The following is a 16,157-nucleotide window of genomic DNA, read 5'->3' as shown; positions in this document are numbered from 1 at the left end:
TGCATTATTACAGATAAGAAAACTGAGTCAGAGATTAAGTGACTTGCCCACGTTGACACGGCTAGATTTGAACTCAGGTCTTCCTGAGGCCAGGCCCAGTGCTCTATCCACTTTGCCACCTAGCTGTCTTGTTGCTGTCTAGGAAAGGGGTTCTTCACCTGGGTTCTAGGAAGTTTTTTTCTTTCCATATTTTGATAACTATTGCTGTTCAGTATTTTTTCAGTCATGTTCAACTCTTTGTGACCCCATTTGGGGTTTTCTTGCCAATGATACTACAGTAGATTTCCATTTCCTTCTCTAGCTCATTTTACAAATGAGGAAACTGAGGCAAAGAGGGTTAAATGACTTGCCCAGGGTCACACAACTAGTAAGTGTCTGAGACTGGATCTGAACTCAGGAACATGAGTCTTCCTGACACCAGCCTGGAGCTCTATTTCAATATAAATGGTTCCTTTTGAAATCCTATGCATTTCATCTTATGCATTAAAAAACATTATTCTCATTAAGTCCATAGACTTCACTAGACTGTCAAAGGGATCTTAAAAACAGAGCCTTGTATACAGTGGGTACTTGATAAATATCTGTTGACCTCAGTGTGTGAAGAAACCAGAATGTCAAAGGACAGCATGGTATCACAGAAACAATTTTCAGTCTGGAGTAAAGAGACCGGGGTTCAAATCATCCTCTAGCACTTATCAGCTGCCCAACGTTGGACTGGCCATCTGACCTCTCTGATCCTTTATTTCCTTAGGTGTAAAGCCTGGGGGGTGGTTCAGATGATCTCAGAAGTTCTTTTTAGCTCTAGCATACAGACTGAGTTTTAGCCTCCCAGTCCAGTCTTCTCACTTTCCCTGGAGCACAAGGGTTCTACTCTTTTCTTTGCTCCTTCGTTACAAATATTCACTAGCTTTCCCTGAGCTCGAAAGTTCTAAATACAAATCCAGTACCTCACAGAGCAGCAGAATGGGAGCCAGAGGTTGCACGGATGGTAGATCTAGGTAGCATTTTCCAGGGAACAAATGAAAAGATGCCCCCCTCTGCCCTGCCCCTGAAACTACCTGCACTTAAAACCAATTCCAAACAAGAATGCTGTTTGAGCTTTTGACTCCTGAAACGTTTCCTCCTATGGTTCATCAACAGGATTACAGTTGGGTCCAACCAGCCCTCAATCCCAAGAGGATGATGTCACTTGGTTTGCTTCTGGGGAAGAACTGGCTGGTTGTATTTTAAGCTCTGTGGGTGGAGCTGTGGTTCTGCTCCTCCAGATTGCTCACAGCCTCTCCCATTGGCAGGGGCCACCCCACAAAGACATATGCTGCTGCCTTTTGAACACATTCCCTACAGCCTCTCCTCTGGTCAGAGGCTCTGACCATTTTCTGGTCAATGCTTTGAGGTTGTTAGGCTTGTAGAGGGTGGTTTCTGAGGTTTACTTAAGTAGAACAGACTGGAAATCAGGAAAATTTCCATGTCCAATTGGTCCCAGGTTGTTTTTATATTTATGTCACTGTTTGGGTGGTGGCATAAGCTAGAGAAGGCACAGGCAACTATTTTCTTGGGGAAAAGAGGTGAAAGGTATGAAGTAACAAACGCTTGTGATGGTGAAAGAGGGAAGGGAAGGAGAGCTCACCAAAGTAAAGAGAAGGTGGAGTGAAAAATGTCCTCAACCATGGGGTGCAGTGGTGAGTGCTGGATGTGGCCTCAGGAATCCTGCCTCAGACTGTACAACCCCAGGTATGTCATTTAACCCCCTGGGCCTCAGTTTCCTCATCTATAAAATTAATGGACAGAGTCTATAAGGTCCCTTATATGCTGTTGTTCAGTTGTGTCTGACTCTTTATGACCTAGTCTGTCCTGTCCCTGAAGTTTTCTTGCCAAGGATAATGGAGTGCTTTGCCATTTCCTTTCAGTGTATTAGGGAAAACAGAGGATAAGTGACTTGCCCAGGGTCACATAGCTAGTAAGTGTCTGGGGCCAGAACTGAACTCAGTTCTTCCTGACTCCAGGAGCAGTACTCTAACCACTAGGCAATCTAGATACCTCCTAAAATCCTATGAAGCTGAAGTGAGACGATCTGGCTCAGTCATAGCCCTGCCATTTCCTAGCTATAAAACCTTGGGAAAATTATTTATTCTTTAAGAGCCTCAATTTCCTCATATATAAAAAAGGAATAATAATACATACTCTATCCTAGTTCACAGGATGACTGTGAGGATCAAAATTAAGTGAGGGATTATTTCAATAGAGCTGAAAGACAGTTATCAAATCCACTCTCCTAAATGAAGAAACTGAAGTCCAGAGATTTTAAGTAATTTGATTAAAAAGTCAAGGCTATAAACAGCAGAATCAGAATTCAAATCCAGGTCCTCAGAGTCCAAATTAAATGCTCTTTCTGACATCTCATGATAAGTTTGACACTTATAATGCTTCAAGGCTTACAGAGTTCCGCTTCTTAATACCCTATGAAGATAAAGTAGGTAATAGAAACATCATTGGGCCCATTTTACATATAAGGGAATTGAGGCTCTTAGTGATTAAGTGACTTACCATCATAGGGTAGTCAGTGATATGGGACTTAAACCAGGCTGTCCATCCCTAAATCAGTGGCGTCAAATAGAAATGGGCCAGTAACCAGTAGGTAATGAGGATCCCTGTGGGCTGCATATTGATTTAGAAAACCAAATATTAACATTATCTATGTTTTATTTTATTTTTATTTATTTTGCTAAATATTTCTTCATTACATTTAATCCAGTATGTGTGTGTGTGTGTGTGTGTGTGTGTGTGTGTGTGTGTGTGAGAGAGAGAGAGAGAGAGAGAGAGAGAGAGACCTCTGAACTAAATTGTGTCACCCATTGGAATCAGGAATTTAGATCCATAAGGGACCTTCTTAACTAGTCCAATCTCTTCCCATCACATACCCCCTGATACACCCACATTCCATCTCACATGAGAAAACTGAGGTCACTTGGGATAGAGTGACTTGTTTAAGTCTGCATAGGCTGTGAGTTGGCAGGGTTAGAATTTGAAACCGGGTCTCCTGCCTGTAAATCCAATCAGGGTACTTCCCCTTGTGCCAAATGGCTACCAGCTTACATTGTAAGCCGTGCATATATCACTATACAAAGAAGAGGGAATTGCTAATAATATAATTTAATGAATGCTTTATAAAATAAACATACTTTCAAAAACTTCTACATATAAAGCTAAATCATTTCCTATAATCATGGATTGGCACAGATGCCTAACTAATGTGTCAGATTCCCCCAACTGGGGCTGGGATGGAAAGGATGACAGGGGGTCATCAACAACCATACACACAAGTAGGAAGTTCATTTTATGCATAGAGCTCTCTACTAATATCCTTCTCCAATGTCTCATCATGGCATGGAAAGGATGCCAGGCTCTTGAATTCTATAGCAATGAGCCATAAGCTTTGGGAGATCGTACTAATCTGGAAAGGCTGTGAGCTACAAGCTGGGCTTGGGGTTGGTCTGTGGTCTGAGAATAAGCCTAAGTGGCTTATGACTAGAGGTGTGGCTACCAGACAAATGTGTGTATATGTATGTGTGTGTTGTATGTACACACACATATATATATACATATACATACATAAGTATATGTATGTATACGCTATAATAATTCATTAAACTATTTAGTAAGGCATGGTAGGGCTTCTGCAATCTGGGCTGGAGAAAGTAGCATCACATGGATAAAATCACTGGATCTTGAAATAATGAAATATGACTATATACTGATATTGCATTAGGTGTGATGGTGGATACTATGAAGTAAAAGACACTGAGACTTGGAGGAACAGTGGATGCAAAATAAGCCTCAGAGGAGGAAGAGCTGGGTTCAAGTCCTTCTGTCACATAAGGGCTGTGTGATCCTGGTGAATCACTTGATCTTTCAATACTCCAGGTAACAATTTGAATTTATGTTGAAGGGAAAAGACTGGCTTGCATTGGTAGAAGTCTCATATACCATGAAAATCATTTTCTCTTATCTTCATTCTCTGCCTGTCTTTTGGTGGTTTCCCTGCTGTCTACAAGCATACTGAGGTTTCCTTCATCTTTAAAAAGCCTTAACCTAATCCTATCATCCATACTAGCTGATGTCTTCATCTCCCCTACTCTTTGTGTCTAAAGTTCTTTGTTGGTTATTTATTTAATATACTTAGTTTTCAGCATTGATTTTCACAAGAGTTTGAATTACAAATTTTCTCCCCATTTCTACCCTCCCCGCCACTCCAAGATGGCGTATATTCTGGTTGCCCTATTCCCCAGTCAGCCCTCCCTTCTGTCACCCCACTCCCCTCCCATCCCCTTTTCCTTCCTTTCTTGTAGGGCAAGATAAATTTCTACGCCCCATTGCCTGTGTATCTTATTTTTTAGTTGCACGCAAAAACTTTTCTTTTTTGTTTTTGAACATCTGTTTTTAAAACTTCAAGCTCCAAATTTTCTCCCCTCTTCCCTTCCCACCCACCCTATCTAAGAAGTCAAGCAATTCAACATAGGCCACATGTGTATCATTATGTATAACCCTTCCACAATACTCATGTTGTGAAAGACTAACTATATTTTGCTCCTTCCCAACCCATCCCCCTTTATTGAATTTTCTCCCTTGACCCTGTCCCCTTTCCAAAGTGTTTGTTTTTGATCACCTCCACCCCCATCTGCCCTCCCCTCCATCATCCCCCCCTTTTTTATCTTCTTCCCTCTTCTTTCCTGTGGGGTAAGATGCCCAATTGAGTATTCCCTCCTCAGGCCAAATCTGATGAGAGCAAGATTCACTCATTCCCCCCTCACCTGCCCTCTTCCCTCTTCCCACAGAACTGCTTCCTCTTGCCACCTTTATGCAAGATAATCCACTCCATTCTATCTCTCCCTATCTCCCTCTCTTGATATATTCCTCTCTCATCCCTTAATTTGATTTTCTTTCCTTTAGATATCTTCCCTTCATCTTCAACTCACCCTGTGCCTGCTCTCTCTCTCTCTCTCTCTCTCTCTCTCTCTCTCTCTCTCTCTCTCTCTCTGTATATATATATATATATATATGTGTGTGTGTGTGTGTATATATGCACATTCATATATACATACATACACATTCACTTATATATATATACATACATAAACATACACACATATACATATATATATATATATATATATATATATATATGCATATTCCCTTCAGCTACCGTAATACTGAGGTCTCATGAATCATACACATCATCTTTCCATGTAGGAATGTAAACAAAACAGTTCAACTTTAGTAAGTCCCTTGCAATTTCTTTTCCTTGATTACCTTTTCATGCTTCTCTTCATTCTTGTGTTTGAAAGTCAAATTTTCTATTCAGCTCTGGTCTTCTCAATGAGAATGCTTGAAAGTCCTCTATTTTATTGAAAATCCATATTTTGCCTTGAAGTATGATACTCAGTTTTGCTGGGTGGGTGATTCTTGGTTTTAATCCTAGCTCCATTGACCTTTGGAATATTGTATTCCAAGCCCTTCGATCTCTTAATGTAGAAGCTGCCAGATCTTGGATTATTCTGATTGGGTTTCCACAATACTCAAATTGTTTCTTTCTGGCTGCTTGCAGTATTTTCTCCTTGATCTGGGAGCTCTGGAATTTGGCAACAATATTCCTCGGAGATTTCTTTTTGGGATCTATTTGAGGAGGCGATTGATGGACTCTTTCAATTTCTATTTTGCCCTGTGGCTCTAGAATATCAGGGCAATTCTCCTTGATAATTTCTTGAAAGATGATATCTAGGCTCCTTTTTTGATCATGGCTTTCAGGTAGTCCAATAATTTTTAAATTATCTCTCCTGGATCTATTTTCCAGGTCAGTGGTTTTTCCAATGAGATATTTTACATTGTCTTCCATTTTTTCATTCCTTTGGTTCTGTTTTATAATATCTTGATTTCTCATAAAGTCACTAGCTTCCACTTGCTCCAATCTCATTTTTAAGGTAGTATTTTCTTCAGTGGTCTTTTGGACTTCCTTTTCCATTTGGTTAATTCCGCCTTTCAAGGCATTCTTCTCCTTACTGGATTTTTGGAGCTCTTTTGCCATTTGAGTTAGTCTATTTTTTAAGGTGTTGTTTTCTTCAGTGTATTTTTCAGTATTTTTTTGGGTCTCCTTTAGCAAGTCATTGACTTGTTTTTCACGGTTTTCTCACATCCTTCTCATTTCTCTTCCCAATTTTTCCTTTACTTCTCTAACTTGCTTTTCCAAATCCTTTTTGAGCTCTTCCATGGCCTGGGACCAGTTCATGTTTTTCTTGGAGGCTTTTGTTGTAGCCTCTTTGACTTGGTTAACTTCTTCTGTCTGTATGTTTTGGTCTTCTTTGTCACCAAAGAAAGAATCCAAAGTCTGAGACTGAATCTGGGTGCGTTTTTGCTGCCTGGCCATATTCCCAGCCAACTAACTTGACCCTTGAGTTTTTCAGTGGGGTATGACTGCTTGTAGAATTTAGAGAACTATGTTCCACGCCTGGGGGGATGTGCCAGCTCTGCCACACCAGCACTCCTCTTTCCCCAAGAACCCCCAACCCGGACTGGACTTAGATGTTCAGCAGGCTCTTCACTCCTGCTTTGATCGGCCACTTAATTCCTCCCACCAGGTGGGCCTGGAAGCAACTGCAGCTGAACTTCTGTAGCTGCCCCGGGGGCGGTGGCCAAACTGCGAACTCCTTCCACTCCTGCAGCTTTTCCCACTAACCTTCTCTGTTATCTTTGGTGTTTGTGGGTTGAGAAGTCTGGTAACTGCTGCAGCTCAGTGATTCAGGGCGCCAGAGCATGCTCTGCCTGGCTCCTGGTCTGGTTGGTCCGTGCCGCTCACGCTGGGCTCTGCTCCGCTCCGAGCTCCCAGCTCCGTGTGGGATAGACCTCACCCAGAGACCTGCTTCCCTCTGCTGTTTTGTGGGTTCTGTAGTTCTAGAATTGGTTCAGAGCCATTTTTTATAGGTTTTTGGAGGGACTCAGCAGGGAGCTCATGCTAGTCCCTGCTTTCCAGCTGCCATCTTGACCCCGCCTATTCATTCGCCTGTGGCTAAAGTTCTTGACAAAATCCTCTATATTAGCTAATACACACTTATTAAACACCTACTACTTGCAGGCACTATGGTAAGTGATTTATAAACATCTCATTTCAACCTTACAACAAACCAGAAAGTAGGGATCATATGAGATGAGAAAACTGAGGCAAGCAGAAGTTAAGTGACTTGCCCAGGGTCATACAGCTAGTAAGTATGTGACTCCACTTCCTTTCCTCTCACTCTCTTCTCAGCCCTCTGCATTCTAGTTTCCTAGTCGGTCTCTCCAAAGTTACCAAATCTCTTCATTACCAAATCAAATGGCCTTTTTTTTCCAATCTTGATATTTTTGACCTCTTGGCAGCATCAGATATTCCTGATCCTCTCTTGAAAGAGCTTTGCCCAATTGGTTTTAGTGGCATTGCTCTCTCCTGGTTTTCATCCTATCCCTCTGATCCTATCCCGTCTTTGTTGGTTCTTGGTCCAGGTCCTGCCTACCAACAATTAGAGATCATTACAGCATTTACCTCTTAGTGCTGATATGAGGATAACAGTATATATTTTTAAAGTACTTTGTAATCTTTAAAGTATTATATAAATCTCACAGCAATAACAATAATCATTTCATAGGGTTGGTGTACAGATGATGCATATTAAATGTTTTGTAAACTTTGAGGTGCTATACTCGTCAAATACTACTTTTTCAGCATAAATACTTCCACAAATTTACTCTTACAGTAAGATTTAGATTTGCCATAAAATCACCTCTGCCTAGTTCAAGGGAGGGAGCAAATAGCATTTACGTAGAACCTACTATGGGTCAGGCTAATTCAGCACTTGACAATATTATCTCCTTACAACAACCTTGAGAGTTAGATGATATTATTATCCCCATTTTGCAGTTGAGGAAACCAAGGCAGACAGATGTTAAGAGACGTGCCCAGGGTCACACAGCTAAGAAGTGTCTGAGGCCAGATTTGAACTCAGTCTTCCTGAGGCCAGGCCCAGCACTCTATAGTCCTGTGCCATTTAGCCATGGGATTCCTAGAGTTCTAGCATTACAGCATTAGAGAATAAGCCCCCGGACATCTTCTTCATGCTTCTGTTGACTTCAGTCTCATCCTTTTTGACCTTTGCCTCTCTGGTTGTCATTAAGGTCAAAACAGCTTCACTTTGGGGGGTGCTGAACACCTGGAGAAAACTCTTCACTCAATAGAAAATGCTTTTTAAAAATTCTAAACAAAGTATATTCAACCCAATAGACTGGAGAAGTTTCTGGAAAAATAGTTGAGAGACCAAACTTTGTGGGCATATCTGACTTGCAAGGTAGTTTGGACAAGAAGTGGTATCTTTCTCCCTAGAAAGAACAGCAGAATTAAATGAAAAGACTAATTTTGATTCAGGAATAGGGATAATAAAACACATTTACTTTTCTTCTTTCTGCAGAGGGGTGTGGACTACAGGTGCAGAATTGTGCATATGCTACCAAGTGAGGTTAATATGAGTGTCTTCCTTATTTGCTGTTGTTACAAAGTTTTGTTTTGTTTTGTTTTCGGAGGGCAGGTAAATATAGGAGAGAGATGGCACCAAAAAACACCAATAAAACACTATTTTAAAGGAAATAATGCTGGTTAAAGAGTATAGAAAAACTTAGATTACAGGGACAACTCCATCACTACCTACTTATGTGTCACTTGACCTGCGTGTCAGTTTTCTCATCTGCCAAAGAAAGAAAAATACTGGTCTGCTTGCCTCACAGGGTCATTATAGAGATCAAATGAAACATGCTACCTTTTCAAAAGCACTTTGAAAAAGTACAAAATTCTGTACCAAGTAAAGGGTGTCACTTCTCCTTAAGGAAACTTCTCACCTCCCTAAGCCCTTTGACTCTCCATCTGCCACAGAGGCACAATGTTTTTGTCACCTCCACCTTCCCACCCCCTTGTCTCGTCACTGGGGATTGTGAGAGTTACTGAGCTGCACCGTTTACAAAGCACAAGGAGTAAAGGGGCTGTGAAACTGGAAAGCCATTTGGAAAGAGGCATAAACCAAGTAAACTCAATGTAGAGTTTGGAAGAGCATAAATACTAACACAAACAGTACACTTCAAATATCTCCAAAGGGTAATCATGCTAGGTAAGAACTGACGAGATCAGACAAAAGAGGTGTATTCAGAGACAGACAGCCAGGAACATTTCCCAATCCAATGGCCCTCTCTTTCTTACTCCAACATCCTTTCAGGACTTACTGAATCCTTATGGTTGAACCTTTCTTCATTTTTGCCTTTCTTCTACAGTGGTACAATCTACTCATCAGATACAAGCTTTACTCCACATGATGATTACTATTTATATCTTTGAAAATATACAGACTTCTTGTACTGCTCTTTCATTAGTTTTTTCATGTGTACAGGGCTTGTCTTCCTAACTAGGTTATTTTTTAATTTCCTTAAAAAAAGCCTTTTTTTTTTTACTTTTTGTTTGTTTATATACTAGTCGCTGTCCTTTAAGCCTCTACACTTTCTCCTTCTTTTTCAAACGAACATTCTCCTTCTTTATTAAGGAACCCAGCCTAGCCCCCACACTCCCCTCAATAAGGGAGCAAAACTTATAGAGAAGCAATCCACTGAACTCACCATCAACAACAGCTGACCAATTGCCATTGATGAGGAGGTAAGTCCAAAATCCCTAGGAAAAAAAAGAAGCTATCCTCTCCCCTCTACCTACCCCACCCTCGGAACCAGCAACTCTGCTACCAACTCAGTCACACAGCCTTTGTGCAGGGCAGCAAGCCTTATGAAGATGGGACCTGCCAACTGTTTCCCTAAGTTCACCTGAACTACCTACCCCTGCTTCATCAGCAGCCACAGTCCCTAAAGACCACGAGGAGGGGGAAAGGGGGGAGAGACAGGAGGAGGAGGTGGGGAGAAGTTCTTGCCACCAATGTCCTTGGCACTGTCAGATGGTTCACCATTATAAATTATACATACAAATATATGCATATATATACATATACACATACATATATATTTTTTTCAATGAAAATGAGATTCTTAGATGCATTACCATCTGCTTTGCTCCTGCACGCTAAGGACCACTGGGCCTTTCCATTTGACCCATAGCTGAACTCTCCAGTAACTTCATATTAGAGAGTGAGGCCCTTGAGAACAAGGACTGCCCTGCTTTTCTACTTGTATCCTTAGTGCTTAGCACAATTCTTTGCACATTGGAAGCACTTAAAACCTTATTCACTCATCCATCCATCCATCCATGCATCCATTCATTTTAACTTCTATGGGGGTAGACTCTTCTACATAGGCAGAGAAGACTATTTGTTGGAACTTTGTAGATGAACTGCATCATACCCAAAGATTACAGTACTGGCAGACAGGGAAGGAAAAAGGGGATGGAGGTAGAATACCCTCCTCTGCACTAAGTGCCACACCCTGAATGTGCCTTCATTATGCACTTCTGCATGGGCCAAGATGGGGTGCACATAAAGGTACAAAAATAAGATGTACCCATTTGTAAGTAAGCAAAGGAGTTCATGCTTCACAAAAACTGGGCTGTAGCTTGGTCTGAACCAGCTTCAGGTACTGATCATGTTGGAGCACAACATTCTTCTCCATAGCTCTTGGGAAACCTATTATGCCAGGGCTGACTTGATTTCTGCTCACACATGAGAGTAAGCTTTTACATAGGGATATTTACTGAGAAAAAAGTACAACAAAAGAAGTGAAAAACATATCCTGTAAGTGGATTTTGGCTTGATATAAGAGGAAACTTCCTAACAATTACAGCTTTCCAAAAGTGAAAAGGTGTACCTCTAAAGTAGTGAGTTCCTCATCAGTGGGGGGATTTAAATGGATGTTTGATGTCTGGTTGTTGAGGATGTTTTAGAAGGTGTTCCTGTTCACATATGAGTTGGATTTAAATGACCTCTGAAGTCTCTTCTAGCTGGGAAAGTCTGTGAGATTTTCTGGTTTCTTTACTCCTCTCCATAAACTAAATTCAGCCAACTGGCATTTAAGTGCTATTTGAGGAAAAGCATAGCGTTTGCCAAAGGTATCCAACAGGGTGAAATCACCCCAGGTAGCTTTATCCTGAGGAAGATTCTTCCCTCCAAGACTTTTCCACAGCATTTCCCAAAAGTCAATTTCTGGAGAGAAGAAATGGTGAGCCCAGACCTCCTTCTACACAGCCATTCTTTTGCTTATCTCTGCCCCATGACTGGCCACTCTTGGGGAGCCGTGAGCATTGCTGCTTTCCTTAGCCAAGAATGGATCAGCAGCACATCCAAGCCAAGTCTGTCAAAACCACAGTTTCTGCACAGCCAATCCAGAATGTGCATACTTCCCCAATCCTGTAGTGGTCTAAATAAAAACTTCCAGCAGAACTCGACAATCTGTGCCAAACTAGGGAAGATAAATGGCCCAGGGACTCCACACTCTGAAGGTACTATTTCTTGATCGCTGGCTTCAACATGGCCAACCAATGCAATTTTTTCAAGTTCCCAAAAAGTTATGGGTCACAACATTTAATTTGACAAATACTAAGTTTCCAAAAAGGCTTTGTGTAGACTCTTAAGAGGCTCAATAAAATAAGCATGCGCAATATTTAAGACAGGGAAGGGGGGGAAAAAGACTTCTTCAGAAGTCCACACACCAAAAAAAAATCTTCAGTCTTATACATCAGTCCCCAGAGGTAGCATGGGAATGAAATTATTGGCAGAGAGACCTTTTCACAATAACTTATAGTTAAAAAAAGACTATGTAGTTTAACATCTCTCATTCCAGTCATCTTTCCAATTTTCCTTTTACACACACACACATGCGCGCGCACACACACACACACACACACACACTTCTGTGTTGTATCCAAAGAATCACAGAATGTTAGAGCTGGAAAACAACTCAGAGATTATGAAACCTTATTTTATAAGGAAACTGAAGTGATATGGCTTGCAGTGGTCATAAGACACCATTGAGATCCACCTGAACCTAAATAAGCATCACAGGTAAAATACATCCAAGAAGAAATCAGCCTCTGACTAAAAACCATCAGAGATGAGGACCCCACCCCTTCTGAGGCCACCCATTCCACCGGTGGATTCCTCAAACTGGCTGAAGCTTTTCCTTACACCAAACTCACATGACTACATCATCTACTCCAAACCCTTTTTAAAGATGAAGTAACTGAGATAAGAGAAGGTAATTGACTTGACCAGTTATAAATCATAGCTCTTGAATTTCAGAGCATGGATTGGGATGCAGACTCTAACCCTCAGGTACATTCCACTTAAAGACACTGCATGCAGTGCTAATTCTCATATTTCCCCCTGTTGGAGATACTGAATGTCAAGGTGGATAAAAATGGAACATGCCAAATTTAATCAATGCCCCTCCTCCTCTTTTTGTTATTTAGTTTTATTAATCTCCACTATTCTCCTTCTTCATCCATTTTTAGTCATTATCATTTCACAGGTAAATTATTTCCATCTTTTTCAAGACTTTTGTCCCCCTAGGTAAATCTCTCTTTGGAATGGTTGCTTAGATGTTCCCTCCCTCTCCCCCCAAACATAGGAGATCTGGTGATAGGCAGAGGCAAGGCCCAGTTGATGAGATCCTGTTATCTTTGAGGTGAGCTCAGTATTATTTTACAGGTCACAAGTATCTAAATGAATACTTGGACATTTTCATATTGTGATGACTACCTTAAGATCCACATGTGACTAATATGTGTGCAAATTTACCATGTTCAATGCTGCTCCCTTATCTGACAGATACTTGTTCCCTTTCTGCTAGCTTGAAGAAGCCAGCATGTCTGATGTTCATGGGAAGACTTGCATAATTATTGGTTAAGATATATGGGGACTCTGAGTATTTGAAAAAAGGAAGACTGTGACTGAAATAAACCTCTTCTGCATCCTCATGAAAGCTTTCTCTAAGATGCTCATAATCACTGATGATTTGATTTTGATTTGGTGATAAAAAGTTCACTGCTACACGCTAAATGAATGACTATCTCTGAGATTCTTCAGAGGGGATTCCTGTAGTGGCTTAAATAAAAGTTGGAGCAGTTGACCTCTGAAGTCCAACTCTAAGATTCTGTGGTTCCTTTCTCCTCTACTCATTCATTGGTTCCAGTCTGATTCTATAAATGGCTACATATTAGTTGGCTCGCACTACACAAACAAACCCTAGTGGCCAGCACCTTTAAAACAGGAGAGAGGAAGAAGAGAAGAGGAGGAAGAGGAAAAAGCAAGGAGAAAGCAAAAAAGGAGAAGGAAGAGCTGGTATATGGAAATGGATATGAACTGTAGATATGATGAGAGATGGCTAGAAAGATAACTTTGCCATCTGGTAGGGCAGAGGGATGGGAAATAAATGATTTTCTGACTGCTAAAGAGGAAATGAAGTGTGCAACTGCTGCTATTGCTAAATGGGGTCTCTAATTTCTTTCTCCATAATGATAATGACTTACATTTATACAGCGTCTTTCACTAGCCCAGTCCCTAAGAAGTGTCTCAGAGGTATAACCACGCACATCTCTTCATTTAAAAAGTTAGGCCTCCATAGGGTAGAATTTTACAATGTTTTCAATGTGGAACTAACTATTGGGAGAGGAAATGTTCAGATACAGAAGGATGAGGGTAGGGGAAGAGTAGCATATCGCCATCATCTCCCTGAAATATATCTGAAATCTTCACCCACATTATACTTTGGTCAAGGCAAAAATTTCAACTCAGATAAAGTCATCCAGGGATCTTAATGGTTTTATGTAAACAAAGTCTAATCTTAAGTGCTTCACATCTATATCAAAAGATGACACTTACTGGAACATATCACATTTAAGGTGAACTCTCTTCAAGTATTACTGGGTCACCATGGTAGTCACTTTGGTGGCTGACATCTGGTTCCAGGCTGCATTAAAGGCCATTCCCTGATGCTCTGGATGCAAAAGAATGTTTAGGAGCAACCAAGGATGAAGGCAAGAGGAGGAATGATGGCATCAATGAATCAAGTCTCTCTTAATTCCAATGATACAACCAAGGAATGAAAAAAGTAGCTCAGTTCTCAAGAGGCTGTCAACAACATCTATTAAAACATAGGCAATATACTCACTTCAGCCAGTGTTTTACACATAGTTAAATATTTCACAAGGACTTCACAAACTGAATCTCGGTAAGGATAGAAGACCCATCATTGGAGACATTAAAGGGTTGACATTTAGAGAAGATTAGGCTGTAAGGAATGATTCTACATTGGTTTTGAATTAAGTAACAGAATGTCTTCTTAATTACACTACTTCTCTTGATCAGTTGTATAATCACTGTTCAGCCACCTTAGGGGAAGACGAGTAATTTGATGGTTGAATATGTTTTTGAAAGGAATAGAAAGGGGGAATAACATAGGCATGGGAATCAGGAGACCTTGATTCTTTCTGGTGCTGGTTTGGTTATTGATTAATTTTTTGACATCAGTCAAGTCACATCAACTGTTTAGGCCTCAATTTCCTTAGAGGATAAAATAAGAATAAACAATCATAGAGCATGAGGCTAAGAATGGTACCTAGGACGTCACTTAGTCCCAAGCTCTCATTTTACAGAGGAAGAATCTGTGGCCTAGAAAAGTCAAGGTCCCACAGCTAACAATAATAACCTTGCTGACATTTATATAGCATCTTAAGGTTTGAGAAATACTTCAGACATGTTATCTCATTTGAGCCTCACAACAATCCTGTGGGGCAGGTGATGTTATTACAAAGGAGGAAAATATGACTCAGAGAATTTAAGCAATTTGCTCAGTTTTGACCAGCTAGTGAATATTTCAGGTGAGACTGAAACTTAGGCCCTTCTCATGAGAACTACAGAGCTCTAATCACTATGCCATGATGTGTGCTGTTAATATAATAATCAATAATTTATTAAATAACCATTTAATTAAAGTAACTGATAATTTGCAGAAACTAGAACCCAGGCCTCATGATTCCCCCAAGGCTATGATCTTTCCACTATCCACACTGCTTTCCGGCTTCACTGGCCAAGTGTGAGGATCAAGGGAGAGAACGGATGTGAAAGCACTTTGGACAAAAATGTCACCAGAGTCATATGAATGAAAATACAAGAAAAGTGTTATGGTAAGATTAGAAGCCAACTGTGAGCCCCTGAAAACGACAGCAGCCAAATCCGTAACTGGTCAACTTATTGAGGCTCAAACAATCCCAGAATAATACAGTCTGTTTTAGGAAAATATTAATCAGATTGTTTCTTTAATGTGTGATTGTGGTGACAGGCCTCCCTTGGCTGCCCTGAAATAACTCTTATTTTCTGACAAGTTATGCTTCTTGTTTGTTGATTCTTCTGAGTGAAACCGTGACAATGTTTTCCATCTAACTAAAGCTCAGAAAATGCATAGATGAGAACCAACTCAGCCCCTGGCTGAGTGAAGTCCCAAGGTTTGGCTCTGCCAAGCTGAAAGGGAAATCAGGAACATGCCTTGGGCTTACAGTTAATTTAACTCTTTTCTCAGGGTAGGCTTCAGCACCCAGACTCTGCACTATACTGAGGATCCATAAGAAAGGCCAATGCAAACGAAAGACAGACTTGCCAATTGACTTGGGGGAGAGGGGGTGGAACCAAGTTTGGATCATTTATCTCCTACAACATATCCAAAAAGGACAGAAATGATAACTGGCCTTCATTAACCCAAGAGACCACCACCATAACAAACACCATGCTAGAGATTAGGGTGAAGGTTTGAAGGGAAAATATGAACCTTCCTTAAACGATGACTCTTAACTAATAACTGTATTTCTCTGAAATCTGCTAGCCTGGAAAATGTATCTAATTATTCAATAATGGACAGCTCCCACCTCCTATAATTATTCATTCCTTAGGAGGACTATGAAGACGGAATGGATAAGAAAGACTTCTTAGGGCTATGGCATTTGTATCTTCCCCCAATCCTTCTGCATTTCAGCCACGGGAGAAGGGCCCTTTAATTCTAAGCTTTGGGGTAAAGAGTTGTATATTACTGTGGTTTTATAACTCTCTTGACACTTAAGGCAGGGATCCCATACTTTTATGTGTTAAGGAGTTACTTACTAGGCTCTTCAC

The sequence above is a fragment of the Trichosurus vulpecula genome, chromosome 1 (genome assembly GCF_011100635.1).
Source record: "Trichosurus vulpecula isolate mTriVul1 chromosome 1, mTriVul1.pri, whole genome shotgun sequence".
Classification (NCBI taxonomy): domain Eukaryota; kingdom Metazoa; phylum Chordata; class Mammalia; order Diprotodontia; family Phalangeridae; genus Trichosurus; species Trichosurus vulpecula.
This window is presented reverse-complemented; position numbering follows the sequence as displayed.